This window comes from Gymnoscopelus braueri (genome assembly GCF_963280865.1).
Source record: "Gymnoscopelus braueri genome assembly, chromosome: 24".
In the NCBI taxonomy this organism is placed as follows: Eukaryota; Metazoa; Chordata; class Actinopteri; order Myctophiformes; family Myctophidae; genus Gymnoscopelus; species Gymnoscopelus braueri.
The window spans coordinates 12,347,606-12,362,446 of NC_137626.1; positions in this window are offsets into that span (position 1 = coordinate 12,347,606).

Genomic DNA, 14,841 nt, shown 5'->3' on the forward strand with positions numbered 1-14,841 from the left:
CTCTCCATGTCCTGTATGCCTACTAGGGCTTTCACCGACTAGTCGACCAGTATAACCACTAGTCGACCTTGTTGGTACTAGTCGAATGGTTGAATGGTTTTTTTTTAAATTTGTTTTAATGCCATAGTTAATGGCCCATCTTACTATTATTATTATCCTCCTAACTTTATTTTTTATCAAAAGGGGGTCAAAAGTATGCCCAATAAAAGCCTATTATTGGGCAATGGGGATCCTTGGAGACGCTGCTGTGCTGCTGTGCCAGAAGCGCTTCCCTTAAAACGCCATAAAAATAAGGGCAGGAGGATAATAATAATAGTAATATAGTAGTAGGATGGCATTAAAACAATGCTAGTTTTAGTAGTCGACTAGTCGACTACTACTTGGTCAAATGAGTCGACTAGTAAAAATCATTAGTTGTGAATGCCCTAATGCCTACACTGTAGTAATAATAATAATATTAAAATCTCTATTAACCCATTAAAACCGGGAACGCATTTGGTGTGTGTGTGTGTGTGTGTGTGTGTGTGTGTGTGTGTGTGTGTGTGTGTGTGTGTGTGTGTGTGTGTGTGTGTGTGTGTGTGTGTGTGTGTGTGTGTTATATTATATACAGATTCCGCCCCATAGGTAAAATAAAAGTGCGGTGTGACCGTGCCCTAAAAGGGCATTTTTCCATTGAATCTCAATTTTTTTAATGCCATTTTGATTACCGAAAATGTACCCGGCAATATTCTGGGTGCAACATTCAGGTTCCATGGGGCCAGTGGTGGAAAGTAACTAAGTACGTTTACTTTAAGTACTGTAATTAAATACAATTTTGAGGTATTTGCACTCGAGTTGACTTGAGTATTTCTAAGTTCCAATACTTTTACTTCTACTCCACTACTTCTCAGAGGAAAATATTGTACTTTTACTCCACTACAATTATTTGAAAACTTTAGTTACTAGTTACTTTGCAGATATAAATTATTACATTATAAAACATACATTGACCACTTTAGCCCTATTTTATACCTAGGCCGAAAATAGCCGATCTACAAGCTCGCAAAGCCTTGTGAGCTTGTAGATCTGCTATTTTCAAACATTTTAGCACATTTACTTTTGGTACCTTTAAGTACATTTTGATGCCAATACTTTTGTACTTTTAATCAAGTTAATTTAGAATTCTGGACTTTCTACTTGTATTGTATTTCTACATTGCAAGTATTGATACTTGTACTTAACCCATTAAGACCTGGAACTGTGTCATTTTTAGATTTTAGCTAAAAAGCATTATTTTACACTTTGGGCTATTCAAAAATAGCAGATATACAAGCTCATAGCGCGGCACCGAGTGCCGCGCTACGAGCTTGTAGATCTGCTATTTTTGAAAAATCGTGAAAATGTGTGCAAATCTTTGAATGTATATATTTTTAAAGCGAACATTTTTAACTCAAATCTTTGCTTCTGGGGGTCCCTGGAACAAGATATTTTGACTGGGATCTGCGGCCAAATACATATAATTTTGGGGGTCCTTGACATGAAAAAGATTGAGCACCACTGATATAGAAACATAAGTTTTTCAGAAAACTGTTGGGATTTAGGAGACATGTAGAATCGGCTTCAGGTCTCAGTAAAGAATTTGAGTACTTTTCCCACCACTGCATGGGGGCAAGGAACAACACGTACTTTAAGGAGTAGGTGAGCACGTAGGTGACGTCATCGTGGCTGTCGGAGGCGTTGTCGAGGGGACGCCACCAGCACGTGAAGTCCTCCATGTTGGGCGAGCGGCAGTAGTAGATGTGGGGCTTGGTCGTCACGGTGACATCCTCTGTGAAAAAAAAAAAAAAAAACTTAAAGAGTTATAGGGTGGTGGCGACACCGCTCATCCTGTAAACACAACAACAGCGGTGTAAAGTAACTAAGTATATTTACTCAAGTGCTGTACTTAAGTAAAATGTTGAGGTACTTCTACTTTACTAAAGTATTTCCAAATTTCAATACTTTTACTTCTACTCCGCTACATCTCAGAGGAAAATATTGTACTTTTACTCCACTACAATTCATTGAAAGCTTTAGTAACTAGTTACTTTGCAGATATAGATTATTGTATTATAAAACATACATTAACCACTTAACCTATTTTACACATAGGTTATTTGAAAAAAGCAGATAGTTGTGAGCATGTAGATTTGCTATTTTTAAACATTTAATACTTTTACTTTTGGTACTTTTAAGTATATTTTGATGCCAAGACTTTTGTAATTTTATTCAAGTAACGTTTTGAACACAGGCCTTTTACTTGTAACAGAGAATTGATCTACTCAATTTACTGATTTACTGAAATCTTTTACTTTAAGATTTAAGTACTTTTTCCACCACTGCACAACACAAGGAGTCATGCACTGTAGTGTGTTCAGAGTCACAGATCTCTATTGGTCCCCTTTGGAAACCCCTCAAGGAACGCGGAGGGTCCGTGGACCCCACTTTGAGAACCACAGCTATACATTACTATTTTTTTTTTATTGATTTTTTTGAAACTGAGAATCGATTCTGAATCGTCCAACATGAGAATCGCGATTCGTATCCGAATCGAAAAATATTGAAGCTTCCAATTTTAGCTCCCATGTACCACGAAGACGAACGAGCGATAAATGCATTATGTTCACCCCTTCCTCCCCCTCCTTGCACCCCCCCCCCCCCCCCACCCACCCACGCACTCACATGACAAGTCAGTCGGCGACATGTGCACACACACACACACACACACACACACACACACACACACACACACACACACACACACACACACACACACACACACACACACACACACACACACACACACACACACACACACACACACACAGAGAGAGAGAGACAGAGAGCGAGAGAGATCCACAAACAGATAAACATCCACATATAAACATCCACACACAAAGATACTGTACATCCACACACACACACACGTGAAAAAGACATTCTGTCCAATCACACACAATTACCCAATTATCTAACCCCCCACACACACACACACACACACACACACACACACACACACACACTTGACCGCGGACCCCCACCTCAAAATATGTTGTTGTTCCAGAAGCAAAGATTTTAGCCGCTTGCATTGATTCTTTCTGACACCAGCAGGGGTAAAACAGTGAAACTACAGGTCATTCATATGAACTGTCACTTAAACTCTCTTCCTATATAGACTCTATTTCAAAGCAAGAAGCTGCACCCTTGGTCTAACCGCAAGGCCGCGGAGCTGGTTCTTTGCACATCGTCATACAACGGAGCATAAATTGGGCTTTACTTGGACTAAAGTAATCCATTGGGGAATGCGTGGGCCCTAGTTCCAGGGGCGTAGGGGAAACAAAGGCCCCTAGTGTAGTGCTGTTAACCCTTTTAGACCGGGAACGCCTCCGTGTAACCACTTTATCCACATTTTATACTTTGGGCTGTTAAAAAATAGCATATATACAAGCTCATAGCCGCGCTATGAACTTGTAGATCTGCTATTTTTGAAAGATCTTGAACATTTGTGCAAATATTTGAATGTATATCATTTTTAAAGGGATTTTCTTTTACTCTTTGCTTCTGGGGGGTCCCTGGAACAAAATATTTTGAGTTGGGGGTCCGCGGCCAAATACATATCATTTTCGGTGTCCTTGACATGAAAAAGGTTTTAGCCACCACTGACGTATACATGTAGCAACATGTTTGCTATATAGCAGTTTTTTTTCTTTCAGAAACTAGGATCTAGAAGACATTTGTAGAATCCCCCAGATCTAAGATTTTAGTTACACATGTTTGCTTTAAAAATATGTATATATATATATATATATATTCAAAGATTTTCAAAAAAAAAAAAAAAAAAAGCAGATCTACAAGCTCGTAGCGCTGCACTCGGTGCCGCGCTACGAGCTTGTAGATCTGCTATTTTTGAATAGCCAAAGAAATCAAAAAAATTCCCCCGGTCATAATGCGTTAAGCAGCTCAGGGCCTCCGCGTCAGACAGAGTGCTTTCCAATATAACCCAGAGCATCTTCTGAGAAGAACCAACAAGATACACATTATCATCAGCCATCTGAAACAGGCCCAAACGCCACCTACTGCACACTGTGAATGGGAGTATTGTCTGGCGTGAGCACTTTGCTTTCTCTTCGGTTTTTCTTTTCGCATACCATTCGCTAAAAATAAGTAATGCCCCAAAATCGTGGCAGTGCCTCTTTGAGTGAACGTTTAACCCATTAACCCATTAAGGCCTGAGGTTCTGATTCTCCAAAATGTCTTATGTTGCTATAATATCCAGTGGTTCTCAAACTTTTTTTTTCTTCTTCTTTTTTTTACAGCTCGTGAGCTTGTAGATCTGCTATTTTCAAAAGATTTGTATAGATTTTGAAAACTTGAAATGGGAAATTCTGCATAATGAGCACTTTTGGTACTTTAAGTACATTTTGATGCCAATACTTTTGTACTTTTACTCAAGTACATTTTGAATTCCGGACTTTTATTTGTTACAGAGTACTTCTACATTGCAGTATTGAGAGAGAGAGAGAGAGAGAGAGAGAGAGAGAGAGAGAGAGAGAGAGAGAGAGAGAGAGAGAGAGAGAGAGAGAGAGAGAGAGAGAGAGAGAGAGACAGACAGACAGACAGACAGACAGACAGACAGACAGACAGACAGACAGACAGACAGACAGACAGACAGACAGACAGACAGACAGACAGACAGACAGACAGGTCATGTGATATCAGGCAAATTAGCACATAGTTCCTTCACTCCTTTTAAATCAAAACTTTGCTTCATGGGGGTCCCTGGAACAACATATTTTGAGATGGGGATCCGTGGCCAAATACATATCATTTTGGGTGGTCGTTGACATGAAACAGTTTGAGAACCACAGACTGATCAACATAATTCTTAGGATTAGGATTTAGAAGACATTTGCAGAATCCCCCAGAAGCAAAAATTTGAGTTACAAATGTTAAAATATGCTTAAACAATGTATATGTTCAAAGATTTGCATGAAATTTCAAAAACAGCAGATCTACAAGCGAGCGCCGCGCTATGAGCTTGTAGAGCTGCTATTTTTGAATGGTCGAAAGAAATCTTAAAATGGCACACAGATGCGTTCCGGGTCTAAATGGGTTAATAAATGTTTTATATATATACCGTATAAATATATATATTAGTATATCTTTAACCCATTGAGACCTGAAGCCGATTCATCTAAATCTCAACAGTTTTTCTGAAAAACCTATGTTTCTATATCAGTGGTGCTCAATCTTTTTCATGTCAAGAACCTCCAAAATCATATGTATTTGGCCGCGGACCCCGATCAAAATATTTTGTTCCAGGGACCCCCAGAAGCAAAGATTTGAGTTAAAAACTGTTCGCTTTAAAAATATATATATTCAAAGACATTTTCAAAATTTTTCAAAAATAGCAGATCTACAAGCTCGTAGCGCGGCACTCGGTGCCGCGCTATGAGCTTGTATATCTGCTATTTTTGAATAGCCCAAAGTGTAAAATAATGCTTTTTAGCTCTATTCTAAAATTGACACAGTTCCAGGTCTTAATGGGTTAATGATTATTTTCCTTCAAATTTGGCCCCCCTTGACGGGCCCCCACTTTGAAAACCTGTGGTCTAGTCTCCGGCCACGCATGCATACACAACCGATCACGTGGACTGTCATAACGCCATGATGACGGCGAGGAGCCACCCTCTGTGATGCAGAAACGCATTCCGCTGAGCTGTCAGCCCAGCTTCCTTCTGAAAGAGCATCCGTCCGTGACACTCTCATTAGAGGGGTGGGAAAAGTACTCCCATGTGTTTTACTTAAGTAAAAGTATCAATACTGCAATGTAGAAACACTACGTAAGTAAAAGTACAGGATTCGAGTGCAAAAGGTATTGGAATCAAAAATGTACTTGAAAGTACCAAAAGTAGAAAGAACTCGTTTTGCAGAAACGTCCGATTTCACAAGTTCAAAATGTATTAAAAAAACCATCTTTTGAGAATAGCCAATCTACAAGCTCACAATGCGCATTGTGAGCTTGTAGATCGGCTATTTTCAAATGGCCGAAATATATATAGGGCGTAAGTGGTTGGTGTGTTTTGTAATTATAATCAAAATCTACAAAGTAACTAGTAACTAAAGTTTTCATATAATTGCAGTGGAGAAAAAGCCCAATATTTGCCTCTGAGATGTAGTGGAGTAGAAGTGAAAGTACTGAAAAACTGAACCTTTTTTAAAGGATTTTTTTTTTTACTCTAATCTTTGCTTCTGGGGGTCTCTGGAACAAAATATTTTGAGATGGGGGGGGGGGTCTGCGGCCAAATACATATCATTCTGGGGGTCCTTGACATGAAAAGGTTTTCAGCACCACTGATACAGTATATAGCAACATACGTTTTTCAGATAAAGGTTAGGATTTAGAAGACTCACTTAGAAAAACACGTTGCAAGGCTTTCATAACATGAAATACCTTTTTTGTTCTTACTTTTTTTTTTACTATTCTTTCTTTCTTTAACCCATTAATTAAGACCTGAAGCCGATTCTACAAATGTCTTCTAAATCCCAAAAGTATTCTGAAAAAAAAACGTATGTTTCTATATCAGTGGTGCTCAAACTTTTTCATGTCAAGGACCCCCAAAATGATATGTATTTGGCCGCGGACCACCATCTCAAAATATTTGTTCCAGGGGGTCCCAGAAGCAAAGATTTGAGTTTAATGTTCGCTTTAAATTATATATAATTCAAACACATTTTCAAGATTTTTCAAAAATAGCAGATCTACAAGCTTTTTTTTGGTTTCTCAAATCAAAAAATGACACAGATGCGTTCCAGGTCTTAATGGGTTAATATTAACGTTATATTATAATATCCTCAAGGCCCACCAGTGGGCCGCGACCCACAGGTTGAGAACCACTGCTCTATATCATAGCTCTTGTGCATTGTATTCGTCTTGCCGCCAAACGGCCTTCAGGAAGACTCCAATTATTGTTATCATTGTTCTTATAGCTTATTGTGGCTGTGAATGAGAATGACGCGGTTGGCCTTCATTGTTTAGCTTATTTATTTATATGTTTATTTGTTTTACTGACCCCGAGCGTAAGTGGTGTAAAGTAATTAAGTACATGTACTCAAGTACAATTTTGAGCTATTTTTACTTTACTAGAGTATTTCCAATTCTCTATACTTTTACTTCTACTCCACGAGCATTTATATATTGCAGTATTGATACTTTTACTTAAGCAAAATATCTGAGTACTTTTTCCACCACTGTTTATTTGTTTTACTGACCCCGAGTGATAATATTTGATCACACAGATGGTAGGAAAGCTGTTTCTTGGGGTATTGCAATAATTCTGTAACACAAAAGGTGTGTGCGTGTGTGTGTGCGTGCGTGTGCGTGTGTCAGTGGTGGAAAAAGTACTCCAATTTTTTACTTAAGTAAAAGTATCAATACTGCAACGTTGAAATACTCTGTTAAAGTTAAAGTCTGGTATTCAGAATTTACTTGAGTAAAAGTACAGAAGTAGTGGCATCAGAATGTACTTAAAGTACCAAAAGTAGAAAGTACTCATTATGCAGAAATCTTCCATTGCATGTTGTCAAAATGGATAAAATCATTTGAAAATAGCAGATCTACAAGCTCACAACGCGTCGCATCGCAGGAGCTTGTAGATCAGAGCTTGTAGATCAGCTATTTTCAAATAGTCGAAGTCTATATAGGGCTGAAACTAACTAGTATCTAAAGTTGTCCAATAATTGCAGTGGAGTAACAGCACTATATTTGCCTCTGAGATGTAATGGAGTAAAAGCACTTAAAATTGGATATACTCCAGTATAGTAAAAATACCAAAAAGTTATACTTACAGTAAATACAGTACTTGAGAACATGTACTTAGTTACTTTCCACCACTGGTGTGTGTGTGCACAACTGAACAACGGAGCTGTGACTCACCTCTCTCCATGTATGAAGAGTCCTGTGGCGCAATACGATTGCCTCCCACCAGGGCGCCCGCACAGATGAGCAGCCACAGCATCTCGCTGGCGCTGCTCTCTTTCAACCTGGACACACACACACACACACACACACACACACACACACACACACACACACACACACACACACACACACACACACACACACACACACACACACACACACACACACACACACACACACACACACACACACACACACACACACACACACACACACACACACACACACAGGTCAGCGCTACCAACTACCAAGGATACTTTCCTTGCTTTCTGTGAGTGCAATGTTTTGTTGTGCATGTCTTTTTTTTTTCCATGAATAAATGCCCTATTTTATACCTAGGCTATTTGAAAATAGCAGATCTACAAGCTCACAACTGAGCTTGTAGATCTGCTATTCTCAAACATTTTAGTACCAATACATTTGGTGCTTTAAGTACATTTTGATACCAAAACATTTGTACTTTTACTCAAGTACATTTTGAATTCTGGACTTTATACTTGTAACAGAGTACTTCTACTTTGCAGTACTGATACTTTTACTTAAGTAAAGCATTTGAGCACTTTTTCCCACCACCGACTGTTTGGTTGCTCTTGGGGCCTGAGGACCAGTGATGATGCAACACGTCCAGTGATGATGCAACACATCCAGTCATGAGACAATCACGAGGGATACAGTGGAAGCCTTTCATCTCCTCCAAGGTTGTTATGGTTTGGAATTTTGTGAGCTTGTTGGTCTGTTATTTACGCTACATCTTAACCCAGTGGTTCTCAAACTTTTTCATGTCAAGGACACCCAAATTGACACTTATAATAGCCCACGGACCCCCATTTTAAAAGATATGCCAGGGACCCCCATAAGAGAAGATTTTTACGGCTCTCTAGCAATGATTCTCAACCATTTCAAGGACCCCCCAGTTTGACATGCATTAGGCTACGGACCCCCATGTAATGGCATTTCTATCTCTGGGAGCCCAATTTATATTGTAAAATCAATGTTAATTTAACTCTGAGAGTGTACAAATGGATCCAAATGGACCCATTAGGGTCCATTTGGACACGGAAAGCATCGGCCATTTTAGATTAGGACCACTTTAACCATTATCTTATACTTTGTCTATTAAAAAATAGCAGATGTACGAGCTCATAGCGCGGCATGAGCTTGTAGATCTGCACATTTTGGAAAAATCATGAACATTTGTGCAAATCTTTGAATCTTTGAATATATATATTTTTAAAGCAAACCGTGGACCCCCATCTCAAAATATGTTGTTCCAGGGACCCCACCAGAAGCAAAGATTTGAGTAAAAAATGCTCGCTTTAAAATATATATTATATATGCAAAGACTTGCACAAATTTTCACGATTTTTCAAAAATAGCAGATCTACAAGCTCGTAGCGCCTATGAGCTTGTAGATCTGCAATTTTTCAATAGCCAAGGAAATCTTAAAATGACACAGATGCGTTCCCAGTATTAAAGGGCTAAAAGGTTAATTGGCCACTGACAAAAGACTACGGACATTTTCTCTGTGATTTTAGTCAGCTTTAATTCGTTTTGTAAAACTACAGTTTCAGTTATTTTGTAAAGCCTTGTTTTTTGTTTTCATGTCAGTTAACCTTTTTTTTCCCCCCCAGCAGATCTACAAGCTCATAGTGTGGCTACGAGCTTGTAGATGTGCTATTTTTGCAAATCGTTGAATATATACATTTTTAAAGCGAACATTTGTAACTCAAATCTTTGCTTCTGGAAGTGCCTGGAACAAAATATTTGACAAAATGTTCGCTTAAAAAAATGTATATATTCAAAGACTTGCACATCCTTTTCACGATTTAAAAAAAAATAGCAGATATACAAGCTCATAGCGCGGCACTCGGTGCCGCGCTATGAGCTTGTATATCTGCTATTTTTTAATAGCCAAAGAAATCTAAAAATGACACCGATGCGTTCCAGGGTGTAATAGGCCAACATACTGTATTAGAATATCACATCATTAACATGACATCCCTTCCATGAACTCCATTTCCTGAGACGGGGGCGCATGGTAAATCATAACCATATGAAGTAAGTGAATAATTACAACCATGCCCACCGCATACTGTGTGTCCGTCAGTAGCAATTAGCTCGATTACATGTCCAGAACGAATGATTTTTGCAGTTTAAGGGGTCCAAGCAAAGCTCATTATACTCTAATCTGCTTAGTGCAGCGCACGGTATTTACTCAGTTACAGTCTGCGGCATACGCAGATTGAGATTTGTGGCCTCTGAACCGGTGGTGTAAAGTAACTAAGTACATTTACTCAAGTACTGTACTTAAGTACGATTTTTTAGGTACTTTTACTGTGCCGGAGTATTTCTAATTGTCTATACTTTTACTTCTATACTCCACTACATCTCAGGGGCAAATATTGTACTTTTGCTCCTCCACTACAATTATTTGAAAACGTTAGTTACTAGTTACTTTGCAGATATAAAGTATTACATTATAAAACATACATTAACCACTTTAGCCCCATCTTATACCTAGGCTATTTGAAAATAGCCGATCTACAAGTTGTAAATCTGCTATTTTAGCTTGTAGATCTTCTATTTTCAAACATTTTAGTACGTTTACTTTTGGTACTTTAAGTAGATTTTGATACCAATACTTTTGTACTTTTACTCAAGTAAATTCAGAATTCCGGACTTTTACTTGTAACGGAGTACTTCTACATTGCAGTATTGATACTTTTACCTATAAGTAAAACATTTGAGCACTTTTTCCACCACCACTGCCTCTGAACCACTTATGACAGGCTTTGTTGTTACCACCACACATCAATTAATTTTGCCATAAATACATGTGAAAATGGTCCATAGTAAATACATGCCCAACATATATTGTGAAAATGGATTTCCAGGGTCCAAAATGCAACACAGTGTGGGTAATATAACAGGGGGTGTGTATGGGGAACTACGGCAGCTTAACCCCATAATGACCGGGAACGCATCTGTGTCATTCTTTTTGATTTACTTTGGGCTATTCAATAGATCAACAAGCTCATAGCAAAAATCAATTCAGATCTATAAGCTCATAGCGCGCGCGGCACCGCACACGCTATGAGCTTGTAGATTTGAATTGATTTTTGAAAAATTGTGAAAATGTGTGCATATATATATATATATATATATATGCTTCTGGGGGTTTCTACAAATGTCTTCTAAATCCGAAACAAACAGCAAAAATACAAATATATATTGATATATATATATATATATATATGATATATATTAATATATTAATATATTCAATGATTTGCACCAATTTTCCCGATTTTTCCAAAATAGCATATCTGCAAGCGCTGTGAGCTTGTAAATCTGCTATTCTTGAATAGCCAAAGAAATCTTAAAGTGACACACAGATGCGTTCCCGGTCTTAATGGATTAAGGGCTTAAGTCCAATCGTAAGCAATGAAAGGAGAGGAAGGAGAGGAGTCTTCACATGCGCACACACACACACACACACACACACACACACACACACACACACACACACACACACACACACACACACACACACACACACACACACACACACACACACACACACACACACACACACACACACACACAGTACAGAAAAGCACAGCAGTCTCTCTCTCTCTAGCATCAACATAATAATCACACTCACACACACACACACACACAAACACACACACACACACACACACACACACACACACACAGGATAAAGCCTGGCCGTGAGCTTTCAGAGGAGGATTACATCGGAACCCTGGTGTGCTTTCGGCTAAAGCCACCGTACACTTTGAAACAGTGTTGATTTCGTTGACTAATACTATGACGGAAAATGTTCGTCGACTACCTTTTTTCACCGACGAAAACGACATGAAAACTAGATAAAAAGTAACCTGTGACAACTAAAGCTAAGACTAAATATATTGACAATTTCGTCAACAAATTAAAACTAGACTAAAATGTTAGTGAGGGACTCTAGTGGAGTAGAACTAAGTTATTTTATGTGTGGTTGCGCTCAGGTGTTGCATGCTGAAAATAGCAGATCTACAACCTCACAACGCGTCGCGCTGCGACGCGTTGTGAGCGTGTAGATCGGCTATTTTCTGCTATGTACTGTAGCAGCTCTACACATTCCGTTGGGTACCAATTGTACAATTTTGTGGTATTTTTCACTTTACTGGAGTATTTCCAAATTTCCAACCTTATATGTATTTGGCCGTGGACCCCCCCCCCCCCCCCCCCCATCTCTAAATAAGTTGTTCCAGGGACCCCCCCAGAAGCAAAGATTTGAGTTAGAAATGTCCACTTTAAAAAAAAATATATATATATATATATATATATATATATTGAAAGATTCACATACATTTTCACAATTAAAAACAAATTAGCAGATCTACTAGCTCATAGCTTGCAGATCTGCAGAGCTTGTATATCTGCAATTTTTTTGGAATAGTCAAAGTATAAAATATGGATAAAGTGGTTACACAGATGCGTTCCCGGTCTTAATGCGTTGAAGCCACCCCCCAGGAGGATGGTGGAGGAACATCCACAACAAATGAACTCACTGATAGTGAAGTCTCGGAATTAAAAACAAAGGACAGTGTGCTGAAAACAACTGCTGATAGCCTCAATCCACAGGAGGAGATTGCCACGGCCCCCCGACGTCGACTCTACTACAGCCACGGTCATGCCAGCAGTGGCTGAGGATGAAGACACAGAGGAAGATTATCCAACCTTCCTCCTCTTCATCATATTTTTCCCTGTCCCCAATACCTCTTCTGGAGTTCACCAGTAGCATGAATGACTTGATTAGCGCGGGGACTAGACTCACCCCCCCAAATCAAACGCCAGGCCCCACAACCAGACTCACCAAAAGAAAGAAAAGAAAAGAGAAGAAAAGAAGGGGGGAAACAAAAGCCCCCCCTGGGGATCAAAGTCTCTCTTGTGATACAGGCAGTGGTGTAAAGTAACTAAGTACATTTACTCAAGTACTGTACTTAAGTGCAATTCTCAGGTATTTTTATTTTACTGGAGTATTTCCAATTTTCAGTACTTTTACTTCTACTCCACCACATCTCAAAGGCAAATATTGTACTTTTACTCCACTACAATTATATGAAAACATTAGTTTCTAGTTACTTTGTAGATTTTCAATATTATTACAAAACATACAGTAACAACTTCAGCCTGAGGAAGAAATCACATGGCTGCTTATATCTAACCTTTATATATATTTTACCATCACTTATAAATACTTTTACAATACATTATGATAATTGACAGCTTGTAAGAGTGTAAATGTCCCCACTAGGCCTAATAGCTATTGTTTTGGTACAGCCTATCTTGTTATGGTTCAGTTTGTCCTTCAGGCAGCTACAGTATAACTATGATCTCTGCCCTGAGCTCAAGGCAGAACTACCATACCACTGACATGAGTGTTAATGTACTTCTGACCATGATATCATGTACATAAAGCATAACCACCTCCACCTAGAATATTGTCTCGACTCCTATGTGCCTCATCGATTGCCGATTGATCCAGAATTCCACGACAAGCCCCATATACATTTCGGTCATTTGAAAGTAGCCGATCTACAAGCTCGCGATGCGACGCATTGTGAGCTTGGAGATCTGCTATTTTCAAAAGATTTGTACACATTTTATACATTTGAAAACTTGTGAAACGTGACATTCTGCATAATGAGTACTTTCTACTTTTGGTACTTTAAGTACTTTTGATACCAATACTTTTACTCAAGTATATTTTTAATTCAGGACTTTCACTTGTAACAGAGTATTTCTACATTGCAGTATTGATACTTTTACTTAAGTACAACATGCGAGTACTTTTTCCACCACTGGGTACAGGAACGTGTGACCTCTGAACCCACACGGTGTCTGTTAGTGTGTGATATAACATGTCCTGTAACAGGCCGTTCACACCAAAAACACTCATGTATAACTAACAGTAAAGCGATAACTATAACTATATGGTTGACCAGTGTCTTTTTATAGTTGTGGTGTGTGAACTCTAACCGGACTCCGTCAAATGGAAGAAGCTTGCGACACACATTTTGTTTCACAGCCTACTTCCATCTGAGACTCCGCTAGCAGAATCGATGACAAACAGCGTTTAATTTTTTCAAGATACTTGGCAGGTGATTGGATGATCCCGCCCCTAGCAGCCGCTGATTGGTTCGCAAACGCGGCGACCGGGCAGCTCTACTCCCTGTGCAATCCCAGACCTCCTTCCTGAAATCAAATGCAAATGAGATTTCCGGAGGGAGGGGGGTTTACCAGGCTATGTGAACTCTGCCATCCACTTGAGTTAAAAAAGAACTATATTTACAGTTCTAGTTAACCCATTAACACATTGCATGCCAGTCGCGTAGATCTACGCGAACCTATTTATAGCCGCAGCGTGCCAGTCGCGTAGATCTACGCGAACCGCCGATTCCCATGTTAAGTGCCCCAGGTGCACTTTCCGAATTTTTTTGATCCATTTCCGTTTCCGGTTTCTGGTCGGAAACGGAATTATTCGGGTTCCGGTTTTTTCGATCGTATCCGCTTCCTGTCTGGGATCCTGTTTAAAACTCGATTTTCTCTGGTTGTTGTTTTTCTCCTCGCTGATCACTGTTTATGGTTGATCGGCTGTAGCTTCAAGATGGCGGCACGGATTTGGAAACTGTTTTCGCTCGCCGTTTCTCACGGATCCGCTGTGTGTTTAGAACCAAATGAACGCGCACTTTTAACTTATTTAGCGAGGTCTGTGGCGACATGAAAAAAACTAAAAAACAACAATAAAACGCTGGCACTGGTGAGTACATTATGAG